This window comes from Schistocerca piceifrons, chromosome X (genome assembly GCF_021461385.2).
Source record: "Schistocerca piceifrons isolate TAMUIC-IGC-003096 chromosome X, iqSchPice1.1, whole genome shotgun sequence".
Classification (NCBI taxonomy): Eukaryota; Metazoa; Arthropoda; class Insecta; order Orthoptera; family Acrididae; genus Schistocerca; species Schistocerca piceifrons.
Genome location: NC_060149.1, coordinates 396840064 through 396855736, shown reverse-complemented (window position 1 = coordinate 396855736; position 15673 = coordinate 396840064). Strand labels below are relative to the sequence as shown.

General features: G+C 38.6%; 1 protein-coding gene across 1 annotated transcript in view; it reads left to right on the top strand.

Moving 5' to 3' along the window:
* LOC124723147 (hemicentin-1-like) overlaps window positions 1-15673 on the top strand; it is a 754903-nt gene that overhangs the window by 444706 nt on the left and 294524 nt on the right. The gene's annotated exons all lie outside the window — the stretch shown is intronic.

The window sequence follows — 15673 nt, the reverse complement described above, 5'->3', positions numbered from 1 at the left end:
AATCACACTTCAACATTATAATGTAGTTTACAGCTCATTGACAAATTTTACTTTGGGTTACACTCTATAGGGAGGATACTTGCACCTCCCTATCAAAGTCTGTCCCTATTTGAGGTTTCCATTATTCATATGTACTAGAGGATGAAGGATATCACACTAGAAACATCACAATTAATTATCTCTGATTTCATCCTTTGTGAATTCTGAACCAAATAACCATTTCAGTCTTTCAGTGGTGATTAAAGCAATTTATTTTATTGGCTGTGAATCAGACATCTGCTGTTGTACCTAAATTTATCTTAAGAAAGGAAGATTAGGGTTTAAAATCACATCAACTGTGAGGTCATTAAAGACAGAACACATGCTTAGGTTGGTTAAGAATGGGGAAGGGAATCAGTCATGCCCTGTCAGAGGAACCTTTCTGGAATTTGCCTTAAATTATGTAGGAAACTCATGGAAAGCCTCAATCTGGATTGTCAGCTGCAGATTTGAGTTGTTGGCCTCACAAGTGGATAAATGTGTACTGTATAGAAATGAAACATTAATTGAGTGTACACCCTAAAATGTCATTTAAAGATGAATATTTTATTTTTCATATTGCAGTTATTTAATAGAATGCCATATTTTTTTATTTTTTGTCTTACTTACTGAGTCTTTAGGTGCACCAGGCCACACAACAGCATATTTTACTAGTACTGGAGTGAACCAATGACTTTAAATATGTTTGAGAGATTGTGCAGCTGAAAACTATTGAACAATAGTGCAATTGTAACAGGATAGACAGAATCATTGCTTCTTTTCATCAATATACAGTTTTTTTACACATAAGAGTCTATATCCAGATGTGATAAACATAGACATTACAGTTATTAAAACAAACTCCAAGCCTCCCTCATAAAGGAAAATGCAGTGGTGGCTGTTGTGTATGAGCGCAAGAGCATGTGAACACCCTAACTTTTGACAACTTGTGGATTTGTTAATTATTTTTCTTTGAACACTGTAAAACTTAATATAGATGTAGTAATCTGAAATACATACCATTAAATCTACTGCACTATGCTACATTGCTACTCCTCTAGACTTCATGAAACCTGGTATCAGGGTCAAAAGCACACCTTCAGTTGTGCACGTTTTAAGGAGCTTTTGCACATGTGCAACTGGTGTGATGTAATTGCCTTATGCATAAAATCCGTAGGGATTTGACAAAAATGTGCACTGTTCATGGTATGCACAGCTAGTATTTGCCAGTAAACTGCAAGTTTACATCAATGCCACTAGGTGGTAGCACAGTGTTGCACTGTTCATGGTATGCACAGCTAGTATTTGCCAGTAAACTGCAAGTTTACATCAATGCCACTAGGTGGTAGCACAGTGTTGCACTGTTCATGCTATGCACAGCTAGTATTTGCCAGTAAATTGCACACATCAAAAAAAGTTTTACATCACCTCGGTTCTGAGAGTTCTGGAAGCTTTACCGAAAACTGGAATAGCGATCAACATAAACACCATTTTCGCCCTTTTATTGCTCATGAATACCGCACATTGCACGTTGTACTACCATACATTGAGACCTTCAGAGGTGGTGGTCCTGATTGCTGTACACACTGGTACCTCTAATACCTAGTAGCATGTCCTTGTGCATTGATGCATGCCTGTACTCATCATGGCATACTATCCACAATTTCATCAAGGCACTGTTGGTCCAGATTGTTCCACACCTGAACAGCGATTTGGCATAGATCACTCAGAGTGGTTGATGGGCCGCATCATCCATAAACTGCCCTTTTCAATCTATCACAGGCGTGTTCAATAGGGTTCATGTCAGGAGAACATGCTGGCCACTCTAGTCAAGTGATGTCATTATCCTGAAGGAAGTCATCCACAAGATGTGCATGATGGGGGTTCGAATTGTTGTCCATGAAGACGAATGCCTCACCAATATGCTGCCGATAGGTTGCACTATCGGTCAGAAGATGGCATTCACATATCGTACAGCCGTTACGGCGTCTTCCGTGACCACCAATGGCATACATCGGCCCAACATAATGCTGCCCCAAAACATCAGTGAATCTCCACCTTGCTGCACTCGCTGGACAGTGTGTCTAAGGCATGAAACCCGACTGGGTTGCCTCCAAACTCATCATCCACCGAGCGAGGTGGCACAGAGGTTAGCACACTGGACTCGCATTCAGGAGGACTGCGGTTCAATCCCGCGTCCGGCCATCCTGATTCAGGTTTTCCGTGATTTCCCTAAATCGCTTCAGGCAAATACCGGGATGGTTCCTTAGAAAGAGCACGGCCAATTTCCTTCCCCATCCTTCCCTAATCCGAGCTTGCGCTCCATCTCTAATGACCTCGTTGTCGACAGGACGTTAAACAGTAATCTCCTCCTCCTCCTCCTCCTCCTCCTCCTCCTCCAAACTCATCTCCGATAATTGTCTGGTTGAAGAGAACATGATGCCAATCCTGAGCGGTCCATTTGGCATGTGGTTGGGCCCATCTGCACCACACTGCATGGTGTTGTTGCAAAGACGGACCTCACCATGGACTTTGTGAGTGAAGTCGCGCATCAAGCAGCCTATTGTGCACGGTTTGAGTTGTAACATGATGCCCTGTGACTGCACAAAAGCATTATTCAACATGGTGGCATTGCTGTCAGGATTCCTCCGAGCCATAATCCATAGGTAGTGGTCATCCACTGCAGTAGTAGCCCTTGAGTGGCCTGAGTGATACATGTCATCGACAGTTCCTGTCTCTTTGTATCTCCTCCATGTCCAAACAACATTGCTTTGGTTCACTCTGAGACACCTGGATACGTCCCTTGTTGAGAGCCCTTCCTGGCACAGAGTAACAATATGGACATGATCAAATGCCGGTATTGACCGTCTAGGCATGGTTGAACTACAGACGACATGAGTCGCGTACCTCTTTCCTGGTGGAATGGCGGGAACTGATCGGTTGTCAGACCTCTACTGTCTAATAGTCACTGCTCATGCATGGTTGTTTACATCTTTGGGTGGGTTTAGTGACATCTCTGAACAGTCAATAGTTTCTGTGATACAATATCCACAGTCAACGTCTATCTTCAGGAGTTCTGGTAACCGGGGTGATGCAAAACTTTTTTTGATGTGTGTATTATCCCTGTTTGTTTGGCATAAATCTCACTTGGCAGTAGCACACTCCTTCGACATGCCAATTCACTCACTATATAGTAATAGTAGACTGTACTTCAGCACATGTTATAGTTATACTGACAGAGAAACCTATTTTGTGGGATTGTGAATGAGATGCCATATATTTAAGTTTATCATGCATTAATCTATTTGAGGCACTGAGAACAATAAAACACATCCTCATCAATTGTGAAACTGTGCCATTTATTCACGCTTCTGACATATGTCGATCTTATGATGGGTCAGGTTTATTCACACTGTATATATGAACATTTATGAAAATCTGTCTGACTCGTTTCTCTGGTATTCATTTAAATATGGACTTGAAGGCAGTTTGATTTTGGTCCTCATGGTTCTCAGTGCCTCATTTGTATTCTAGTCAAGTGACCGTGTTAGTAGACAGTACTACTTGAATTTAATCAATTCCACAAATGGCAGTTTGTGATTGGAATTGCTTGTTTCCTATGCAAGAATCAACTTTCGTGTGCAGTGTCAATATGAACTCTGTTGAATCTGTTTTAAGTGCTAACAGAAAAGAAAATTACTAGGAAAAGTTAGCTGCAAGGGAACTAGGGCCTCCCAGACCAGACCTGTTGACTGTTAACATGATGAAACCAAATAAGTATGACTAAAAGCAAAAACTTAATAAAGAAGTGTATAATAAGCATAAGTTGTTGTGTGGGTGCAACATAAGAATGTCTGATTCTCAGCACAGAAGTTAACTAATTAACTAATACATGTGATAGAGATCTTGTGCCTTTGTCCAAAAAATATATATAAATGCATGTAAACTCCCACTTACACTAAATGTGAAATGGAGAGTAACAAAAGCTTAAACATTATTTTGTTCTCTCCTTAAACTGTACTTAATTATGTACAACACAACAAAATTCCACAAAAACAATTTTCCTTTTCTTAGAAAAGTTATGCATATTATTATTATTATTATTACTGGCAGTCACTGCAGTTGTATAAATATATTGATAAGCATAACTGTCATACAGCAGATGCTCTTAATTTCTTACTCTCATATTTATCTGAATCTAAAAATTTGTGAACAACCAGAATGTATACCCACTAGCCGCTTCTGGGAAAAGGCAAGCCTAAGATAAGTAAGTTTCACAAAGTAATGGATCCAAAGATTAAACATGGCTAGCACAGACTAAGAGAAATAGAAGAATTCTACCATAACTATGAATAATTACTCAAATTAATGTGATAATGGAAGCTTAAATTCCATGGATATCTTTGTAAAAATTTTGAGTGTGTTTTTGTGCTCTGGTGGAGGATGGTGGGTTAGGGTCACTCAGAAGCTTTTCAAGGGCAGTACAATCCCCATATTATCCAATACTTCATATGATAAGCTGAAGCCCACATCTGGTGGCTCTAGATGATGGGCCATGACACACAGACCTAGTGGCGAAGGGTTGTACTAGGTCACCAGCAGCTGCTATTCTCAACGCAATCCAGGTGTTACGTGACCTTGGGTAGTTAACATCCCCAGCTGGCAGTTGAATGAAGTTGGGCTCATGTGGCAGACGACACAGGCTGCCACGTATGAGGTGTCTTACTGGGAATCACTGATGCTGGCAGTGCACTCTAGTAGCTCGGTGACTGGGAAGGCCTCAGTTTGATCCTCAGCCCATCAAGCGGCAGACGGAACTCCTGGAAGATGGTCCTATCAAGATGACAGGGGCAGAGCTACTTCACTGTGGAAACTGACACTATGGCAGGCACCAAATCAGTGACTCACAATTCAGTGACCTGACTGGATGGATGGCCAATGTTTATACACACAAAATGAGTCTGTTGTGGTGTTGCTGCTGCAAGTGTCACATATTCTATGTGCTGAAGTGTCCCTGGTTTTGGTAAGTAGCCAGGCACTGGCTGAGAGGTATGTGGTGGTAAACAGCAGGTGCTATGGTGCAATGTTGTGCCAGAATATTGCTGTAAGTTGGCCTCTATTCAATTCTGAACCCTCTTGCATATGCCTGTGCCATTAAGAACATATGAGAAGTGTAACAAAAGTTGTTTTTCAAATATAGAATATCAGACCATATATTTTTGACAAAGTGATTATGAGAAATTGGAAAATACTCTAACAAGGCTAAATTAAAACAATATGACATTTTAAGCTGAATGGAGTACATATGCCTTGTTCACACTTTCAATGGTTTCTGTGAAAAAAGTCAGTGATAACATTATCTGATTCAATGCCCATGAACCATTGAAGTAGTTATTATGCATGAAAAGTCACAAACAGCACATCTGCATTATCTGATGTGACACCCATGACCTACTCGAACAATTTATAAGTGCTTCTTAATCAGCTTCTTAAGTGATTTTATATAGGGGAAAATCTTTTAATCATTCAAGTAAATTTTTCTAGGGCCATTAGCATTACTGTGTGTTCAGATATACTAAACATATTGTGACTATTTTGGAGCCCAAAAATTTCTTCTGTAGCTATCAAATGAATCCTACAACCAGCAATTGTGTGAAAATGGAGTAATAGTGGCACTAATGTGACAGATAGTGACACTAATGTGATAGTGGCACTAACGCAGTAACAGTGGTGCTGAATTCGATACCATGTAGTTTGAATTCAAGAAGGCACCCATTACAATTCTTTACTGATACCTATTGAATGTAATATAAAAATATTGGCTTATTTTTGTCATAGGACTGAAGAAGTCCCAATAAAATGAAATCAAGTACATCATTCTCAGTGAGGAGAAATCATAAAATGTGAATATAGCTTCAGATCTACATCTACATCGATACTCTGCCTGGCAGAGGATTCATCAAACCACCTTCACAATTTTCTATTATTCCAATCTTGTATAGCACGCAGAAAGAACGAACACCTATATCTTTCCATATGAGCTCTTATTTCCCTAATTTTATCGTGGTGATCATTCCTCCCTATGTAGGTCAGTGTCAACAAAATATTTTCACATTTGAAGAAGAAAGTTGGTGATTCGAATTTTGTGAGAAGATTCCGTTGCAATGAAAACGCCTTTCTTTTAATGATGTCCAGCCCAAATCCTGTATCATTTCAGTGCCACTTTCTCCCATATTTCGCAATAATACAAAATGTGCTGCCCTTCTTTGTACTCTTTCAATGTACTCTGTCAGTCCTATCTGCTAAGGATCCCACACCATGCAGCAGTATTCTAAAATAGAATGGACAAGCATAGTGTTGGCAGTCTTCTTAGTAGATCTGTTGCATCTACTACGTGTTCTGCCAGAAAAGGGCAGTTTTTGGTTATCCTTCCCCACAACATTTTCTACGTGTTCCTTCCAATTGAAGTTGTTTGTAATTGTAATTCCTAGGTATTTATTTGAATTTACAGCCTTTAGATTTGACTGATTTATCGTGTAACTGAAGTGTAATGAATTCCTCAGCACTCATGTGGATGACCTCACACTTTTCATTATTTAGGATCAACTGCTAATTTTCGTGCTATTCAGATATATTTTCTAAATCTTTTTTTCAATTAGATTTGCTCTTCTGATTACTTTATTAGTTGATAAATTACAGAATCATCTGCAAACAACCTAAGACAGCTGCTCAGATTGTCTCCCAGTTCATTTACATAGATGAGGAACAGCAAAAGGCCTATAACACTATCTTGGTGAACACCAAAAATCACTTCTGTTTTAATCCATGACTTTCCATCAATTACTACAAAATGTGACCTCTCTGATAGGAAGTCACAAATCCAGACACATAACTGAGATGATATTCCATAACCATGCAATTTCACGAAAAGCTGCTTCTGTGGTACAGTGTCAAAAGCCTTCCAGAAATCCAGAAGTATGGAAACGATCTGAAATCACTTGTCAATAGCACTCAACACTTCATGTGAATAAAGGGCTAGTTGTGTTTCACAAGAATGATGTTTTCCAAATCCATGTTGACTGAGTGTCAATAGACTGTTTTCTTCAATGTAATTCATAATGTTTGAACACGATATATGTTCCAGAATCCTGCTGCATATTGACATTAATGACATGGGCCTGCAATTAAGTGGACTACTCTTACTACCTTCCTTAAATATTGGTGTGGCCTGTGTAACTTTCCAGTCTTTGACACAGATCTTTCCTCGACTGAATGATTGTATATGATTGTTCAATATGGAGCTAATGCATCAGTGTACATCGAAAGGAACCTACTTCGTATGCAGTCTGGACCAGAAGACTTGCATTTATTAATTGATTTAAGTTGCTACACTACTCTTTACTTCAACATTACACATGTTGGCAGCTGTTCTTCATTCGAATTCCGGAACATTTACTTCATCTTCTTTTTTGAAGGCATTTCAGAATGCTGTGTTTCATAACTCTGCTTTGGCAGCACTGTCTTTGATAGTATCTCCATTGCTATCATGCAGAGAAGGCATTGATTGTTTCTTGCCACTAACATACCTCATATACCACCAGAATCTCTTTGGATTATCTGCTGGGTTTCGAGACAAAGTTTTGTTTTGGAAACTGTTATAAGCATCTCGCATTGAAGTCTGCGCTAAATTTCGAGCTTTTGTAAAAATCACCAATCTTGGGGATTTTGCATCTGTTTGATTTTTTTTTTCTTTGTTTCTGCAACAGTGTTCTGACCCATTTTGTGTACCAGGGAGGATCAGCTCCATCATTTGTTAATTTATTTGGTATAAATCTCTCAACTGCTGCCAGTACTGTTTCTCTGAATTCAAGCCACATCTGATCTGCACTTATATTATTAATTTGGAAGGAGTGATGATTGTCTCTCAGGAAGGCATCAAATAAATTTTTATCATCTTTTTTGAATAGGTATATATTTTGTTTAGTTTTGGAGGATTTGGGGGTTACAATATTCAGTCTCGCTGTGACAACCCTGTGTTCACTAATCCTTGTTATCCATTTTGATGCTCACTATTAACTCAGGATTATTTGTTGCTAAGAGGTCAAGTGGGTTTTCACAACCATTTTCTATTTGCATGGGCTCATGAACTAACTGCTGGAAATAATTTTCAGAGAATGCATATAGCAAAATTTTGGATGATGTTTTATGCATACCTCTGGAATTAAACATGTATTTCTGCTAACATATCGAGGGTAAATTAAAGTCACCACCAACTATAATTGTATGAGTCGGCTACATGTTTGAAAACAAACTCAAGTTTACTTTGAACCTTTCAGCAACTTTATCGTCTGAATTGGGAGGTCGGTAAAAGGATCCAATTATTATTTTATTCCGGTTGCCAACAATGACTTCTGCCCATACTAACTCAAAGGAACTATCTACTTCAATTTCGCAACAAGGTAAACTACTTCTAACAGCAACATACGTGCCACTGCCTACATCTACATCTACATCTACATTTATACCGCTCAAGCCACCCAATGGTGTGTGGTGGAGGGCACTTTATGTGCCACTGCATTACCTCCCTTTCCTGTTCCAGTCGCATATGGTTCACGGGAAGAACAACTGCCGGAAAGCCTCCATATGTGCTCAAATCTCTCTAATTTTACATTCATTATCTCCTTGAGAGGTATAAGTAGGGGGAAGCAATATATTCAATACCTCATCCAGAAGTGCACCTTCTTGAAACCTGGACAGCAAGCTACACCATGATGCAGAGTGCCTCTCTTGCAGAGTCTGCCACTTGGGTTTGCTAAACATCTCCGTAATGCTATCACACTTACCAAATAACCCTGTGACGAAATGCACCACTCTTCTTTGGATCTTCTCTATCTCTTCTGTCAACCCAACCTGGTACGGATCCCACACTGATTAGCAATACTCAAGTATAAATCAGACGAGTGTTTTGTAAGCCACCTCCTTTGTTGATGGACTACACTTTCTAAGGACTCTCCGAATGAATCTCAACCTGGCACCCGCCTTACCAACAATTAATTTTATATGATCATTCCACTTCAAATCGTTCCTTACGCGTACTGCCAGATATTTTACAGAAGTAACTGCTCTACCAGTGTTCTGCTATCAAATAATCATACAATAAAGGATCCTTCTTTCTATGTATTCGCAATACATTACATTTGTCTATGTTAAGGGTCAGTTGCCACTCCCTGCACCAAGTGCCTATCCGCTGCAGATCTTCCTGCATTTTGCTGCAATTTTCTAATGCTGCAACTTCTTTGTATACTTCAGCATCATCCACAAAAAGCCACATGGAACTTACAACACTATCTACTAGGTCATTTATATATATTGTGAAAAGCAATGGTCCTACAACTCTCCCCTGTGGCATGCCAGAGGTCACTTTAACATCTGTAGACGTCTCTCCATTGAGAACAACATGCTGTGTTCTGTTTGCTGAAAACTCTACAATCCAGCCACACAGCTGGTCTGATATTCTGTAGGCTCTTACTTTGCTTATCAGGCGACAGTGCAGAACTGTATCGAACGCCCTCTGGAAGTCAAGCCTACTGTCTTTAGCCTATCCTTTCGGAACACCATTAGGTTCTTCACAAAAATTCCAGCTGAGCTTATCTCTGTCTTTAGCCAGCTTTCAGTGCATGGTTGCAGAACTGTCTGAGCCTCTGATTCAGACCCTCCACTCGGCTTTGTACCAGAGGTCCGCAGACAGTCCTGTCGACTATGCTGCAAATGGTCATCTCTGCTTTCATCTTGCAAGCAAGACTGGCAGCCTTTACCACTTCTGTTAGCTGCTCGAAACCAGAGAGAATCTCTTCTGATCCAAAGTGACACACATCATTGGTGCCAACATGAGTAACCACCTGCAGTTGGCATCTGAGAGGAACTGTTCCACATTTGGAATAACTTCACCCGGTATGCACATGGAGTGCACATTGGTTTTCTTTCCCTTCTTGGCAGCCATGTCCCTAAGGGGCCCCATAATGTACATAACATTGAAGCTCACAACTATCAATAATCCCACCCTCTGTGATTGTCCAGATTTTGCAGGCTGAGAGGTTTCCTCTGAAATAGGACGGGCAACAGCATCTGGCTCAGTGACAGTGTCAGCCACAGGCACAAGAAAGAATATTATACTTTTTTTGCTAGTAGACCAAGGCAAAGATCTTGATTTTATATTATTCAGTCTTGACATATTTGCAACAGTCTTCTTCAACCTGCAGTCTTGCTGAATATTCGACCATCTTGCCTCCACACATTCTGAAGGTCAAAATTGGGTATGACATTCTTGCATTTGTGTGTCAAATCTCTGCCTTTGCAATTTTTTTCCTCTGGCTGTATATCTCAACCTTCTTTTAATATCAGATTAATTTTACAGTTATTACCCAAGGCTTTGTATTGCTGATACTCATTGTCCAACCCACTTGATCCTGAAACTATCCACTGCACCTGCATTAGCAGGTTTCTGTGTCTTCCATTTCATTTGCTGCTACACCAAATATACACAAGTTATTTTGCCTTGATACTTTTCTAGTTTGTCAGTCACAACAGACAGATTTTTTCCAAATTGAGCTTAATTTTTTCCATACCTATACGCAGACCTTTTTAGAGTACTAAATTCTTCAGTAGGGCTTGTTATAGATTAACAAATTCTGTATCAGACTTCTGCCATTACTGTGACTATTGTAGTGCACACAATCAGGTTGATGGTGTGTTTCTTGTGGAGCATGGCCCTTATTTTAGAACAGATAAGTTCTGGTATACGTGGAACTGAGACCTAAGCTTCTACCACCGGCCAGTCTGTCCCATGGTTCATCACTTTTTGCAGTGAAGTATTTGTAGCTCCCAGGGAGTATAGAGTTATTACAAAGAACACAATTGTTGACACAAGCTCCACTTGTACTAAACAACAACAGTCATGGGAACACCTTTAATTTTGACAAAAATTTGAGATTTTCAGATCCATTGTCAGACTATGTCCAACATTACAATTTTCTGCTATGGCTCTTAGGTTGGACAATGTCTGACACATTTCCATTATTTTGCTTACCATCTGTCCCATAGTTGGAATTCGCTAGGCACATAAAAGCATTTAGTACAAAGGTGTGGCAACTCAAAGCATGTTGTATTCACTTGCTTCTAGCAGGGCAATGGCCAGTAGAAAATGTGTAAGTGATTATATTGCCAGGTGGCTCCTCGAAGACATTGAGGATGAAGGAGAATTTACTGTTGAAACTGATCAGGAACAAACTTCCACCATGTGCAATGGTATATGTTCTAGTGAATTAGAATCTGTTTATGGAATTGAAAGTGATGAAGAGATACAACCTGTAGCAAATAGCTGGAAGGTTCATCATGATGGTGATGATGATCTCATGAAGTTTTCTTTTTCTGTCACACCCAAGGTCTCACCATTTCTCATGGCATTCAATCAAAACCTGAAATTGAATATTCAATCTGATTAGTGAAATTGTGAATGCTACAAAAAGATACAGAAAGTCACTCCACTTACAAAAACTCAATATGGCACTCTTGGAGGGATGTGTCATCAAAGGATGTGAAAGCTTTTCTTGGTGTAGTATTACACATGGTCTTAAATTTGAAGGCGGAAACATTAGTGAGGACATTAACAGTAAATGCAAAGAACTTTATGTACCAAAAAGAAATTTGGCTGTTGATGAGGGCAGATTAGGATTCAAAGGAATAGTTCAATACATGTGCTACAATCCAAAGATGCCTACAAAGTGGGGTTTGTGAATTTTCTGTCTGTTTGATTCTGGAAATGGTTATGTTTTTTTTCACATTCCATATTTTGGAAAGAAAACTACAGAAAGTGTAATTGATTCTGATTTACCTTTTGCAAGCTGAATAGTGGTTCATTTGGCACAGGGATTGCTAACTTGAGCAAGTGGTTCAGGCTATCACAACTTTACTGATATGTTCTACACAAATCCTCAACTTGATCAGGAATTGCACAAAATGAAATTTGATCTAACATCTACAGTTATGGATTCTAGGAAGAACTTTCCATGCAATTTGAATCATCTATTTTTGTTTCCCTGACAAGAGGTTAGTGACAATTTTGAGTGCATTCTTTGGTCCTCAAACCCAGTTGATCACATGTTACAGACAAAAAGAGCCTGTGCAGTTCCTGAATGTCACCATTATTTTTGAATACATGAAGTTTATGGGAGGAGTGGATAGGGCTGATTTGTGTGGTTGGTATGGTTTTACAAAATGATCAAACAAGTGGTAGAGAAAATACTTCTAGCTGGTTGAAGTTGCTGTAGTGAAGAATTATATTCCTTACTCAATAGACAAGCATGAGTGTGGAGAACAGCAGCAGACCAATCTTCCCTACCAAAGAACTCTAATCAGACAGCTAGTCAACAAAGTGAGAAATACAGATTCAAAGAAGAGACAAAAACCATCACTGTCTGACATGGAGAGACTAAATGGGGAGATGCATTTCATAATGCATAATGAGACAATTAAACAAGGATTGCATGATTTGCAGCCAGCACAAGAAGAAAAAAGAGAACCAATTTTCTTCTGTGAAACATGCAAGAGGAATGTGGGTTTCTCCTGGGAGAATATTTTAAGAAGTTCCATACAGAAAAACTTATAAACAGCCATAAACAAAAACACCATATTTAGTTTCAGAAACTAGTATAAAAGAAAATAAAGTTGTCAGTTGGCATCATATTGCATTTTATTTTCTTAAAATAGTAGCATAATGACCTGTAATCATGTAGGTCCTTGTCTTCATAAAAATTGGGGAGTATGCAGTGAGTAGGAAAATTGGATTGGAAAGGGTTAACACACATTACACATGTTGTATTAGGTCTTATCTCAGTCTTTCTCCATTGCTTGGAAAGTAACAAAGAAATTTCTTTGTCCATCTTTCATCTTTTTGTATGAGGACAGGTTCTGCTCACCCCAATTTAATTTTCAGGTATAATTATGTCTTTGTCTCCAGTCTGCTCTCTGATCTAGACTGAGGTGACAAAAGTCATGAGATAGTTATATGCTCATACACAGATGGCGATTGTATCATGTACAGAAGGTATAAAAGGGCAGAGTACTGGTGGAGCTGTGAGTTGTACTCAGGTAATTCATATGAAAACGTTCTCGATGTGATTATGGCAGCACAGCAGAAATTAACAGACTTTGAACATGGAATGGTAGTTGGAGCTGTGTTTACATGAAACAGATTTGGTCCTCTGGTGCAACTGAACCAGCTGAGACCATTTTCATTTACAATGAATGTATCCATTTGGACAGTGTGGTGACATTTGACATTAATGGGCTATGGCAGCAGACAATCAATGTGGGTGCCTTTGCTAACAGCACAGCATTGCCTGTTTATGAATGACATTGTGCCGGGCCACAATGGTTCACAATTGGTTTGAAGAACATAGTGGACAGTTTGAATGAATGATCAACCATCATGAATCCCATCAAACATTTATAAGGACATAAATGAGAGGTCAGTTCATGCACAAAACCCTTCACCAGCAACACTTTTGGAGGGGACTTCCAACAACTTGTTGAGTCCATGCCGTGCTGAGTTTCTGCACTATGCCATGCAAAAAGAGGTCTGACACGATATTAGGAGGTATCCTATGTCACCTCAGTTTAGTAATTTGTTTTGCTGTCCCTCCAAAATGGATCTCTCTGCTGATCATTTATGTACTACCAAGTTTTGAATGAGTTTTACATAAAAAAATCCATGTCTCAATGTTGTAATTTAAAATTTGTAGCTTAGTTTATAAAACTGTATTTAGTTTATCGTAAGAACTCCAGGCTTCTCGTATGTTTACATATTTTCCTAATCACCCAGTTGTTGCCATCAGCTGCCATGAATATCAAAACTTGTCAACTGGCTCCATGGCTTTATTGTTAATTTGCACAAATTGTCATAAATAAAAATTGATAACTACATCAAAAGCTTAATTTTGAAAACTCTTTTTAGTTTACCAAAATCACTACTGACAATTTTTACTCTTTTCTTCATTTCTTTTGCAATCCAACCAGTCATTATCTTCAACTTACCTAAATACAAAAATGTGCCAACTGATTCTGTGATAAAATTGTTAATTTATACAATTTTCTTTTCAATGTATTGATGGTACTTTACCTTAGTGTTATTATCATGCTTACTTTCACCCCTTCTCTGTTAATACATGCTGTTTTGTACATAGGGCAGCAATAGCAAAAAAAAGTACATTGTTAATATCTGAGAACCTTCAATCCATTTTTACTAACAAAAGTTGTTATGGATTGATGGTATTCAGAGTAAAAGAGGTCTCTTCAAGTCTCTTTAGTTGTTATGTAGTCTTTTATTAGGAACACAAGTGGTTTCACATCATTACAGGTGCATACTTAGGTGATGCAGTGATTAGCCCTCACACAATTGGGAAGCTGTGATGCCCCTTAGTTCAGTTGTAAATAAAAAATGTTGAGCCTTTGTAAGCTGTTGTCAATAGTAAAACTTTCATTAAACATCAGTAGGTAAATGTCAAACTGAACACTTGGGTGATAAGTCCATAAGTAAATGTGAAAAAGGCGACTGTTTATTATGCCATTGCTATGGACTGGTAATTTATTTATTTTTTATTTATTTATTGAGTCCTTTGATCATATGTAGTACAGTGTACATGATGATATTGGACTAATTACTAAGTTCAAAATGATACATATTTAAATAATCATTTTTCGACATGCTACCAATTTCAATAGTTGTAGTTCTTACAATGATACAATGTTACAAATTACAGTAGCTTTAGTTCTTAACAGTTATTCTGGTCCAAGTATTCCTTTACTGAGTAGAAACAGTGGTACTGTAGATATTCTCTGACAGATCTTTCAAAAGCACTAATATTTTGTAAGCATTTTATACTATTTGATAGCCTATTATAGAGTTTAATACCCAGATAGCTTGTACCTTTCTGATACAAACTGGTACTGGCTGAGGGTACATGCAAGTTATATTTCATTCGAGTATTATAATCATGTATATCTTTGTTTTTTAAAGTATGATCATCATTTCCAATCATATACTTTTTTATGTACATTAGTGTGTCAACAATAAACATAGACGGTAGAGGTAGTATATTCAGTGCTTTAAATATTGGTTTGCAGGACTGTCGAGCACCTTGGTGGTGTTGTACTTGAAGCTCATATTAGCAAACATCCTGAATCACTTGATTCATGGTATCAAACTCAGGATGCATGTTTGCCAATATGAGCTTCTAGAAAGACACCACCAATTACCAGTGCATAGCATTGGCATAACAATCGGTCACTATTTTCACATTTTCTTATGGTCTTATGACTCCATGGGTTAAGTCTGACATTCACCTACTGGTGCTCAGTGCAAATTTTACAGTTGACAACAACCCATAATGTATCAACATTTTCAATTTGCAACTGATTTATGGAACATAGCTTCCCAATTCTTTGAGGGCTGATCATTGTATCACCTGAAGATGCCCCAGTAATGGTGTGAAACCAGCAGTTTTCCCAATAAAAGACTACATAACAGCTAAAGTGGCTTGAAGAGTTTTCATCCACTGTGAATTCCATCAATTCATAAGAACATTTTTAGTAAAAAATG